At 44.7% G+C, this 13,031-nt stretch overlaps 1 protein-coding gene across 3 annotated transcripts in view; it reads left to right on the top strand.

Annotated features, from left to right (window-relative positions):
* Nucleotides 1–11,757: 11,757 nt before the first annotated feature.
* SCARA5 (scavenger receptor class A member 5) overlaps nucleotides 11,758–13,031 on the top strand; it is a 117,756-nt gene continuing 116,482 nt past the window's right edge. For all 3 annotated transcript variants that reach the window (XM_067745253.1, XM_067745254.1, XM_067745255.1), the window contains exon 1: nucleotides 11,758–12,111. The gene's annotated coding sequence lies outside the window, so the exon portion shown is untranslated. The remainder of the gene's footprint in view (nucleotides 12,112–13,031) is intronic.

Genomic DNA, 13,031 nt, shown 5'->3' with positions numbered 1-13,031 from the left:
GCTGGTCTCTCGGGGGTTTCTAGACTGAGGAACATCAAGCCTGGTTCTATCACACTGATAGCATACTGAAAACAAATTAAGTACACAGCAGGATGCTGATGCCTACTTCTCAGCCCTCTTTCCCCTTCAGCTCCCAGAAAATTGACTGCCAGTCTTAGACTCTCCAGAGAGAAGGCTGAAGATGACCAAACAACAAGAAAAAAATATTAAAGATAAATATTGGGGGTTCCCTTGTAAAACAGCCCGTTCAGATCACCCCCACAATGAAAGCCTGAGTTGACCCACCCACATCCACAGATTTTTCAAATAGCTTTTTCAGTCCTCCACTCTTAAACACAATCAAGACTTTAGAGAAACGTCTCTCAAATAAGAGATAAAGACCAAAACAAAGAGAATATAAGCAGCTTAGAGGAAACAGAGACAATTACAGGGAGAAGAAAATATTACTCAGAAACTATCATTAATATCTTTAGGGAGACATGTGAAGATATTGCACCGATGAGAAAAGAAAGTGCTATGATTAGAATGTATCACACAGTAAGAAACTCCTGGAAATTAAAAAATTTGCTAGCAGAAATTTTTTAAAATTGAAAAGGGCATTTGCAAGATAAATTCAAGGAAATGTCCCCAAAAGTAGGACAAAAAATGAGAAGATGGAAGCTGGGAGTGAAAAGCTAGGAAAATTAGAGAACCTGTTCAGGAAGTCCAACATCAAAATAAGAAGAGTTTTGAAAAAGAAAAGGCAGGGGGGAGGGAGGGAAGGAAACTGTGAAGGGAATAATTCAAGAAAATGTCTCAGAAATATAAAACCTGAGATTTCAGATTGAAAGGTCCCATTTAGTGTCTGGAACCATGGGTAAAAACTGACCCTTATCAACCCTCATCTTTGTAAAAGTTCAAAACACTGGGGACAGAGGAAGTTTCAAACATTTCTAAGGAGGAAAGGAAGAAGGTCATAGGTAAAGGTCAGGGATAAGAATGGTTTTGAACTTCATCACATTGGAAGCTAGAGGACAATAGTAGAATGCCTTCAAAACTTGGAGGAGAAAATATCTCAACTTAGAATTTTATACCAAGACAAACTATCAGTCCAGGGTGAAGGTAAAAGTAAAGATATTTTCAGCTGTGCAGAGTCTCCGTAAAAGTATTCTACCATAAATGTGCTCCACCAAGCAAGGAAGAGAAAGGCAGGATGATAAGAAAGCAGAGCCTTCAACCCAGAACAGAATCAAGGAGAAGCTCCAGGATTAAGGTGAAGGAAAATTTCTGGCTAATAGCCATGAACGAGGTGTAGAGTGCAACTGGTCTACCTGAAGCCAATCAGAAAGTTTGCGGGGGGGATATCTACAGAAATATAACTTAGTAGGATATCTGGTGTATTTGATTATATCTAGAAGAGAGGGATGCAGATGATGCTGGGGGATGGGTGGAGATTGGAGAAAAATTCGTGATACATAAATAGAAAACTACAGAATCAGAAAAATAAGATCATTACTAACTCCATGGAAAATCAAATATTGTAGAAGAAAATATATCACATGGCTTGGTTGTAAATAGTATCTGCATAGTCATAATAAAATAAGCTGAAAAATGGTCTAAACAGAAGTATGATATGGCTTGACTAGGACGGCAGGGGAAGGAATGTGTTTGAGGTGGGAGGCAGGGAAAGCTAATTCTTTTCTCCACGGTGGGAATGGATAATGCCTAAAACACACAAAAATCAGGAAATAGCAGTATAACTGTGTAATTTAGAAAGATGGAAATAAATATAAAAACTAACAGTTTAAAGACTGAAAATGGGTGCCTATGGGAATTAGGATTTGGGTTTGAGCATTTAGGGAGCTGTTGTTCCATAATAAACCTGTAGAACTAATTGATTATTTTAAAAAATTATTTAAAATGCACGCATATCTTTGATAAACGTAAAATCTAAATTAAAGAAAGAAAACCTTCATGTTGCACTAGCTGTGATATATACCCAGCGCTTCAGGAAGGGGGAGAAAGAAAGGAAAATATTCTATCACTTGATATTCTGCCTGATTCCTTCACTCTTTCCCTCTCCACCTTCCTCTCTCCCTCCCCTTCTCTTTTTCCATTTATTTGCCTTGTTCTCCTCTCTTTTACCACCATAATTCTTTCTTAATTTCTCTTCAACTTTTCCCCTTTTTCCTCCTTTTCTCTCTTTCTGGCATGACATGTAGCCAAAATATCTTTATTATTATTACTTATTATATTTATTGAACATAATGTTTCCTGTTCTTAGTTCTTAATATTAAAAGCATGCATGGAATGTTCTTTCTTTCCCCCAACCAGAGCATTCTAAGCAGCAAAATCAGTTTAAGTTACTTCTTAACAAGGTGGAGAAATTTTTTTCATGTAAAGGCGCTCTTAGACTTGGGAGAGATGTCAGAGGTCACTGGGTCCAACCGGTCACCCGGTTTAGGAGACCCTCTCTGCGGTACTTCGGTTCAGCACAGACTACCCAGGCTCTGATTAAACAATGTGAATTTTCAGTCATCAGCCAGGTCTTTCAGAGCCAGACAGCTCAGTTGTGAATAAGAGCTTCTAGATGTTGAATGGAAATCTGCCTCTTTCTCTAGGATTTAAAAAATAAAACCTAACACTGCTCCCCATGACAGCTCTTCATATATCATCTGTCGGCAGAAATCCCAACCCCATGAGTGATTTCTGCTCTGGGCTAAACACTACTCTTTCCTGTTGGTTTCTGGACCCTTCTCCACCCTACTCACACCCGTGGGCACCCTCTAAGCTGCAACTTACTCTTTCAATCAGAGGCACCTAGAACTGAACATACTTCACCAGGTGTGAGCTCAGTGGTACAGACTGCAGGAGCTCTGTTACCTCCCTCTTTCTGCTCACCATGCTTCTGCTGATGCAGCCTAAGTTTTGAAATAGCTGAAGATCTATTTCCCTCAACTCTTGCTGACTTACATCACCCTCAAAGTCATTTAAAATCTTATCTTTTTCTCTTATGTGTTCCTGAGAGGCCTGGTATCCCATATCCTGTATGTAAACAGATGAGTTTTTCCAGCATTGCTGTCTACTTCACATTTATCCCACTAAATCTCTTCTCCCAAGTTTTGGCCCCAATTTTCACCTTGTTTTGAGAAGGTCCTTATGATTCACTTGAATGAACATGTTTCACCCCCAATTACAAACTGCTCACGTTAAAATTACTTCATCACCCAATTCCCAAACAAAATTTACATCACCTCAGCTCCAAGACAGATCCCCTTCAAGCCCCTCACTGTATGACCCACGTTGGCTCCCCTGGGCCATTGAGTTTGACAATAGGAGGAAGTCCAGGCCAGCCCTCCTCTTGGGTCTCTGGCCTGTGCCTATTATAGGGAGTGGGATTCATGGCCTTTACTGCCTACAACCCTGGACCAGTGTCAGAAAACTTGAGCTGTCTCCTGTAATCCATCATCCGTCCCCACATCTTCTGGGAAATGAATGAAAATGAGCCGAGCACGTGGGGACAGATCAGATGGTTGGGTGGGTTCCATACTGGACGCGGAGCAGGGAACCCCGTGAGGTGGAGGCCCCTGCTCCCGCTGCCTCGGACTCCATGCCAGCTGTCAGCAGCTGGACACTAGCGAGAGAGCCACATCACAGTGACTTGACTACTCCATCCGTCAGGGGCTGTCAACTCTGAAAAATGAACACAATGGCTAACATTTGCGAAGTGCTTTGAGCTTTCAGCATCACTCTCCCTTGTAATAACCCTTGAGACGGGAAGGCCTGGGAGTAGCAACCCAGTGTGACCGATGAGGAAACCAAGATTTGGAGAGGTTCGGAGATTTGCCCACAGCCCCTGCACCCGGGAGGGTGGAGCTGGAGGCAAGGTTGGGCATCCTGCCTGCAGTGTTCTCACCACAGGGTGTCTCTGAAGCCAACTGTCAGGTCATCCGTTAGTAAGTGTTGACCTACCAACTGCGCTGGGCCTACTGCTGGGCTAGATGCTGGAGGGGGTACACAGAAGAGTATGACACGTGAACCCTGACCTCCACGAGCTCAGAGCAAGCTATGGTACTTCGTTCAGGCACCTGAGCAGGTGGGGCAGCCTCTGAGCACAAGAGCCATGGAGAGAAGAGGAGGCCCGCTGGCTGCAGGATGCTACAGGAGAGGGGCAGGGCATGGGTTGGTCCTGCAGGGTGAGCTGTGATGGAAAGTCTGGGGAGATGGGGGTGGGGGCCAGGCAGTGGGTGGGTGTGAGTGGGGAGGGGAGGGGTGAGAAGGGACCGGCCTAGCAGGGGTCAAGGTGAAGAAAACAGGATGGAGAGCGTGAGCCGGTGGCAGCCACTGGCCTTGAGCAAGGAGGTGAAACCCACGCTTTAGGCGTCCAGCTCACGAACATTTATGGGGCTGTGCTGCAGCCTGGGGTGGCAGTAACAAGAAGGACACGGTCCCTCCTTCAGGAAGGTGACAGGCAGGATTATCTTACATCCTCGCAGGATGAACGCCTCCTCCCCACACGCCAGTAGCACGAGACATCTTCTACTGTTTGGCACTCAAAGGAATGAGACTTACAATTTTCTAAAATTTGTTTTGGTTTAGTTGTAAACAAAGTCTTTTTACTATTATAGCTCAGAATTTCCTTCAGCCTGCGCTGTAGAACACCAGCCCTGTTCTCTGTGTGCACTTAAAAAGGGAGAAAACTTAATACTCCATCCCCCTCTTGGAGAGGCACCATGCTCAATAGCATCTTAAAGGCTCTGATAAGTCCTGCAATAAAAGGACACTTTTGTTTTGATCAGAGAACCCTTTTTCAAGGGACTCCTACAAACATCTCATGAAACTAGTGGGCTCACAGTCACTGTCTCATCCCATCCGATCCTCAGAACTACCCTGTGGGAAGGGGTTATTATCTTTATGTCCAGTGAGAATGCTGAGACTAAGAACTTAGTGCTTTGCCCAAGGACATGCAAGTAGGAATCCTCAGATAAAGGTCTGGACTCAACACTATGAGTCTATGGCTTTGTCCGAATTCAGGCATACAGTGCCTGAATCATCTTTTTTTCTTTATTAATTATTTTATTTTATTTATTTTTGGCTGCGTTGGGTCTTCGTTGCTGTGCATGGGCTTTTCTCTGGTTGTGGCAAGCGGGCTTCAGCAGTTGTAGCTTGTGGGCTCCGTTGCTCCACGGCATGTGGTATCTTCCCGGACCAGGGCTCGAACCCGTGTCCCCTGCATTGGCAGGCGGATTCTTAACCACTGTGCCACCAGGGAAGCCCTGAATCATCTTTTGAAGACAATTATTGTATTTTTCCTAATTAACAGAGTATACATACTTATTTGGGGGTGGGGTGGATATAGAAAGTTATGGAGGAGGAAATAAAATTCACTAGGAATGACTTAAAGCTGATCAGACATAGATTCTCCAGAGGCCTGGGCTGTTCTGATTCAGAAGCCCCTTTCCTTGGGTACATTCTTCCTCCCCTCACATTTAGCTCTTATTGGCAGGGGGCGATGGGGCTAGTGGCTGGAGGTGGTTGATGGATTTCAGTTAAGATCAGATGGGTGCTTTGAGATAAATAAGATGACAAGCCAGAAAGCATTTATGTTATTGATCAAACTAACTTGTATAAAACCACACAAGCCAAATTCCTACATCATTTCATGTGTACAATAACTACTTTTTACCAAAAATCTCCTGAACAGGAGCTAAACTGACGAAATTCACTGTATAATTCTACAATAGTTACTTTTTTAAAACGGTAAATATAAATTCTGGGTTTTGAGAGATTATGTACTTTTCACCAGGACATTCCTATGAAGCCTACAATGACAGAAAAAGATAAACACTGGTTTGTGAACCATGGACAAAAATTGTTTTTTAATATTTATATTTCACCCGAACCAGATTAAAAACAAATCATGAAGAAAAGACTAAAAGTAAAAATTAATGAAGAATATATTTTTGTAGAGCAGGCCACTAATAAAGAAATAACAAGATACCTAGATCATCACATTCATGGAGACAAAGTATATGGGAGCTCCCAGGGGCTGGGGGAAGGGAGTGGGGGGTTATTATTTGATGGGTATGGAGTTTCCATTTTTCAAGATAAAACAGTTCAGGAGAAGGGTCACACAACACTTTGGGTATACTTAACTACTGAACTATATACTTAAAAATAGTCAAGGTGGTGTATTTTATGTTTTGTGTATTTCAGCACAATTAAAAATTTTTAATTTTAAAAATAAAAATAAATTAGGAGTTTGGGATTAACAAATACACATTACTATATATAAAATAGATAAATAACAAGGACCTACTGTATAGCACAGGGAACTATATTCAATATCTTGTAATGACCTATAATGGAAAAGAATTTGAAAAAGAATACATATATATACAAATATATATGTGTGTGTATGTATATATATATAAAAATAACTGGATCACTTTGCTGTACACCTGAAACTAACACAACATTGTAAATCAACCATACTTCAATTAAAAAAATAAATAGCAAATTATAGTGAAGATATATGTAAAAAAAACACTAAATATATGATATGGACCTTTGTGCTTGCTGGAAAAAGAGGATGATGTGAGAAGGGCAATGGCCTGGGCCTTCCCACTGTGCTCAGAATAATCCAGGTCCTTCCTCCTGTGTTCTCTGTGCTCGGCCTCGCAGGCCTCCTGTCTGCCCCCCTAGCTTGTCCACTTTGTCTCCACACTGGGGTCTATGAATCTACTTGCTCCCTGTCCGTAGAACGCTCTTAACCCAGATCTTCACACAACACATATCTGTGCAGCACTTGCTGTGTGCCAGGCACTGGTGTAGGCATTTGGGATGCATGAGTGAGTTGCCTTCACAGAGCTGGGCTTCTACAGGCCATAAACAATATAGTAGTAATCATTTGCAAGCATAGCGAATTATGTGGTAACTTAAGTCTATTGGGATAATGGGAAAAAAAGACCATAAGTGGGGCAGGGTAAGGAGAATCTCCAGGCAGGTCCTGGAGAGCGACTTTAAACAAAATTCTTAGGGTCAGCTCCACTGAGAAGGTGACATTTGAGAAAAGACTGGAAGGAGGCAAGATTTCACCCTGCAAACATGTGGGGGAACCACTCCCGGCAGATGGAACAGTCAACACAAATTCATCAGGCAGGGACGGAGACGCACAGACAGCTGGGAATTCAGGTCCAGAGTTCAGGTAAAAAAATCAAACTAAGTAAGTATAGTTACAGGAGCTCAACTTCACTGGTTGTCAAGGAAATGTAAATTAAAACCACAGTATGATGACTCCACAAAAGATAAACATCACTAACACAGGCCAGGACGTGGAGCAACTGGAACCCTCATGCTTTGCTGGAGGAAGGTAAACTGGTACAATCACTCTGCAAAATTCTTGGGCAATATCTACTGAAGCTGAACCCAGGCCACCCTAGGACCCAGCAATTCCCTTCCAAGGTATATACCCAACAGAAATGCACCCATTTGCTCACCAGGAGACATGCACTGAATGATCATAGCGGCACTCTTTACAACAGTCGAAACCTGGAACCTACCCAAATGGCCATCCACAGTAGAAACGAAATTCACACAATGGAGTACTTATAGCAGCGAGAACGAACGGACTACTGCTAAGCACGAGGGAACAATCTCAGACATGATGTTGAAGCCAGACACGCAGTGAATGATTCCACGGACATGAAGTTCAAAAACAGGCAAAACCATCTGTGGTGATGGCATATGGGATAGTGGTTATCTGGTTTGGGGGCATCAGGGACCAGATGGGGCACGAGGGGAGCTTCTGAGGTGCTTGGAATGTTCTGCTCTACACTCAGGTGCTGGATTCTATTCAGTTTGTGAAGAATGTACAGATTGGATTATGATTTGTCCATTTTTCCTTAGATATGTTAAACTTTTTAGATGTTTTTTTCCCCATGTTTCATTTTAGAGTTTTATTTTGGTTGCCTGGGGACTTTAAAAAAAATTCTGTGTCTTCTTCATCCCAGTCATATATATATATATATATATATATATATATATATATATATATATATATATATATATATATATATATCTCCCTGAGATTACAAAAGGAAGTTAAACTTTTTAGAGTTTTTTAAAAAAGATTCTTGTTGGGGGAAAAAAGAGCCTTTTGGGGGAAAATCCTGGCCTGAGGATGAAGGTTTGAGATTCATCCAACGTGAAGCCACGAGGAGCCCCTTGAGGGGTGCTGGGCTGTGACTCTCTGCTCTCATACCTTCTCTCCCCCTGGACCGAGATCCTGAAGGACAGGGGCTGGGTCTAATTCATGTTTGTAGAAATATTTGGAATACATTGCATGAAGGTTACGTAACAGATGTTTGTTGAGTGAATAACTGAATGTATGGAAGGAATCCCTGCAGATGTAGAGGCTCTAGAGGTAGAGGACAGCTGTGAAAGTTGCCTCCAAGAGCCCAGCGTCGTGACCTTCAGTTTCAGCATTGCTGGGTTTCTCCATATGAAAACTGAGGATGATAACTCTCTCCCCATCTCTGCCCTAGACAGTTGTTGGGACAATCAAATGAAATCATTCAAAGAAAGCAGGATGCCCTTGAGCACACTGATGTGCCTCATTGGCTTCCACATCCATACAGGCAGCTACTGCAGAAGTTTGTTCTACTCTCCTTCAGTGTAATCACAGTTTCATAATACCATCTGGTGGAAAATGCCTATTATAAATGCCTTCTGCCATTGAGTGGAAGCAAGGTTTTTGGACCATGCTGATTTCAGGTGGCAAGAAGGTATCATCGGAGCTATGAGCGGCCAGAATGACTCTCATCCACTAGAAGATATACCTCCCAGGTCATTCCTATACTTTGCTATCAAATGTCTCCTCGCCTGTTTGGGCAGCTTTATTCATGACAGACAAAGACTGGAAACAACCCGAATGCCTATCGAAAGGAGGACGGATAAACAAGTTGTGCTCTACGCATATGATGGAGTATTACTCAGCCAAAAGGAAAATACAAAGAACAAACTACTGCTATGTGCACTGATATGGACAAATCTTAACACTATAAGAAGTGAAATAAATCAGGCATTAATGAGAGAAAGTCATGTCCTTTGCCTGAAGCTACTGAGTTTAAAAGGCTAAGCTTTATTCCTCCTGCAATTTTAGAGTTTAATAGTTCTGTACCCACTCGTGGGTCTCACATGCAGAGAACGAGACCCCTCCGTGTCTGTATCGTCAATTACCAATGGTAAGGAGAGGCTCAGCCAATAGCCTGGGCTGCCTTTGAGTCCCCATCCTTCCTTTCCCCTACGGGCAGGGCACACCAGTATAGGAGTGTTAAAAAAAATGCCTTGTACCCTCCTACACTGTTGGTAGGAATGTAAATTGGTGCAGCCACTACGTAGAACAGTAAGGAGGCTCCTTAAAAAACTAAAAATACAGTTACCATATGATCCAGCAATCTTACTCCTGGGCATATATTCAGAAAAAACAAAAACTCTAATTCAAAAAGGTACAAGCACCCCAGGGCTTCCCTGGTGGCGCAGTGGTTGAGAGTCCGCCTGCCGATGCAGGGGACACGAGTTCGTGCCCCGGTCCGGGAAGATCCCACATACCGCGGAGCGGCTGGGCCCGTGAGCCATGGCCGCTGAGCCTGCGCGTCCGGAGCCTGTGCTCCGCAATGGGAGAGGCCACAGCAGTGAGAGGCCCGCGTAGCGCAAAAAAAAAAAACAAACTAAAAGGTACAAGCACCCCAATGTTCACAGCAACACTATTTACAATAGCCAAGATATGGAAACAATTTAAATGTCCATCGACGGATGAATGGATAAAGAAGTTGCGGTACATATATACAATGAAATATTACTCCGACATAAAAATGAATGAAATAATGCCATTTGCAGCAACATGGATAGGCCTAGAGATTATCATACTTCATACTAAGTGAAGTAAGTCAGAAAGAAAGATAAATACCGTATGATATCACTTATGTGTGGAATCTAAAATATGACACAAATGAACTTATTTACGAAATAGAAGCAGATTCACAGACATAGAAAACAGGTTTATGGTTACCAAAGGGGAAAGGAGGTGGGGGAGGGATAAATTAGGAATTTGGGATTAGCAGATACACACTACTGTATATAAAACAGATAACCAACAAGGACCTACTATATAGCACAGGGAACTCTATGCAACATCTTGTAATAATGTATAATGGAAAAGAATCTGAAAAAGAATATATATGTGTGTATAAATGAATCACTTTGCTGTACACCTGAAACCTTGTAAATCAGCTCTATTCAAAAAAAAAAAAAGGCCTTGCTTCACATAAGTGGGACATCACCAGGGTCTCACCAACAACGGCATTTATTGTTAATATATACGTCTCCACCGTGAGATCACTGGACGTAACGTTTTGAGCACATTTCCTGCTATTTGTAAGATTACATTCCCAGGAATACTGGTGACTTGATGGGTGACTAAAATACACTCTTTTTCATCAGAGGCAGTTAGGGGAGTTGTTCGGGGCACAGACTACAGTCAAACTGCCTGGAGTGGAATCTAGCTCTGCCACTTACAGGCTTCTTGACCTTGGACATATTGCTTAGTTCTTCTGTCTCAATAAAGTGGGAATAATAGCAGTGCCTACCTCATAGGGCTATTGTCAAGGTTAAATGAGTTAATATATGAAAAGCACTTGGAATTGCCTAGCACAGCATATATATTATGAAGGGTTTTTTTCTCACCTCTTCCTCCCCGCTCCCCTCCCCTCCTTCTTCCTCTTCCTTCTCCAATTATTATTATTATCATCATCATTATGATATAATTACTGGGTTTTTTTTCCTGTAAAACGGAGTCTTGGAGCCTCACATTGTAGCTGCCTTCCAGGGACGGTCAGAAGGCGCAGTCACTGCAAATGACTAAGACGTTTGCGACTCAGCTGTGGTTTGCTGGCTGCACAGTGGGGAGAGCTGAGCCTTGGCAAACTATTCTCCTGTACGAGGGCTGACCCTCAGGGGTTAAGGCTGAGCTCGTAACCAAGAAACGGGAGCGTGTTCGTGAATGTCACCTCAGAGCTCTGTCCCCCAGGCAGAGCTGCCATCACCACCTCAACCTGAAGGTAATTACCCTCTTAACATTTTGGTGAAATCTCCTTTTTTACACATCTTCAGTTATGCTTAGGTTTACACTAGGTTTACAGTTATCTGTGCCCAAGCCCACTTCTCAGCCTGGACTGCAACCCCCTGCGGCCGGCGGTGTCCTCTCACTCACCTCTGTATCCCCTCACTCACCTCTGTATCCTGACCTTTGCGCGGTGTCAGTGCTCCAGAAATGCTGGCTTCCTTACTGAGTTGCATTGAACTTGACTTTGGGAAGTTCCTTCAGCACTCCCAGAACCCTCTTCTGAATCAGGCAATCCGTGTCCTTTACGGGTGGATGTGCCTCCAGGAAAACACAGAAAGTAATTCTAAGCTAAGTTTGGTGAATGAACCGAGCAATGCCAATTCCGTCCTATGCATAAATTTACAAGGCTGGTTTTCTTGCGCGGCTCATAAGCCAGGTCTAGCTGCCATTCCGCTAGAAGCGTTCCAAAAATACCTTGAGCAGGGCCTTTAGAACAAGCGGGTGGAGTCCCCAAGACCAAGGCTGCTCTGGATCCAGCGGGTGTTCCCGCGTGGGGCTGTAATGCTCAAATTGGCCACTAGAGGGAGACGCGTTCCAGACCCCATAGGAGCCTCGCAACTGCTCCAAGAACTTTATAAAGCCCGGCGGCCAGAGCAGCTGCAGTTCACAGCTCAGACAGTATCTAGCAGAGACGCTGGTGCCTCCACAGAACATCTCCCGAGCGCTGCCCAAGGCTGACCGAGGCGGGGCACCAAGACAGGGACTCCCACATGGGCACAAGGTTGAGTCTTGCCTCCTGACCTGATCCTCCTGGAGAAGTGGCCCCCGAGACCCTGGGCACCGTGCAGCCTCTTTCTATGACTCCATCTGGATTTGGCTGGCAGTGGGAACGAGCTCTGAGGGGCTGCCTGGGTCTCGGGGTGGTGGCAGCAGCCAGCTCTCCAGCCACCATGGCCAATGCCAGGAACTGAGGGGACGGTCGCTGCAGCCTCACGGGGAGCCCTCAGGTGAGTCTTGGGGCTGACTCTGTCCTAGCCCCCGGGCGTAGCTTTCTAAAGGCAGCCAGGGGACACAGGGCGCTGGGTTTGAGCATCCCCGGGATGTGGAGCGTGGAGGTGCTAGTGCTGGGTGGGAAAGTCCTAGCTGTCAGCCTGGGGCATCTGCTGGGCCCTCATCCAGATGCCTGGGCTGGTGGGTGTGAGCCCTCATTTGGGAGCCAGAGGAAGCGATTGCTTTAGTGGCAACTCTGCCAGCCTCATGTCACAGCTCCACAGCCTATTCAGGGAGCAGATGGGACAGGTGACAGTCCCTTTACGTGTGTGTGTGTGTGCCTGCAGGTGTGTCCAGTGGTGGAGCGTATGAAGGCAGAGCTTACTTATAAACCATCTGTGCCTCTCCAGCCCTGGGTTATGATTTAGGTGAACTAAGTACCGTTAGAGGAGGAAAGGGCTTAAAACCGACTTAGCGATTCTGTCTCCAGAGAGGGCCACATGCAGGGTGATCTCTATTTAGTTTTGATGAGTTACGAGCCCTGTAGAGTTAGACGCTGGAACCCAGCAAGGCTTGGGCCACCCCCTCAGCAGGCAGAATTGATTGTGTCCTGCTGCTGCCCAGAGGGGTACTTGGAGAACCAGGCTCCAGCTCTCAGCTCTGGTCTGCATCTGTGATTGCCTTTCGCAAAGGGATCCAACTGGCATTGTTTCTGGGACTGACTAGGCAGGCGGGTGGCCTCAGGAGACCAGGGACCCCTGTACCTGGCTGCTTGGCAGGATTAGAAAATGCTGAGGAGCTGTTGGTTCTCACCAGACTCCACCACTGACTCCCTGCATGCCCCTGTCCATGCAGCCCTCCCACATGCCCTGCCCCACACGAGGCTCGCTGGGACCAAGTGCCTAGCAGGTGTGTTCTTCCCATCACAGAGGTGATG

The sequence above is a fragment of the Pseudorca crassidens genome, chromosome 7 (assembly GCF_039906515.1).
Source record: "Pseudorca crassidens isolate mPseCra1 chromosome 7, mPseCra1.hap1, whole genome shotgun sequence".
Classification (NCBI taxonomy): Eukaryota; Metazoa; Chordata; class Mammalia; order Artiodactyla; family Delphinidae; genus Pseudorca; species Pseudorca crassidens.
Note: the sequence above shows the minus strand (reverse complement) of the source record. Positions and strands in the feature narration are given on the sequence as shown.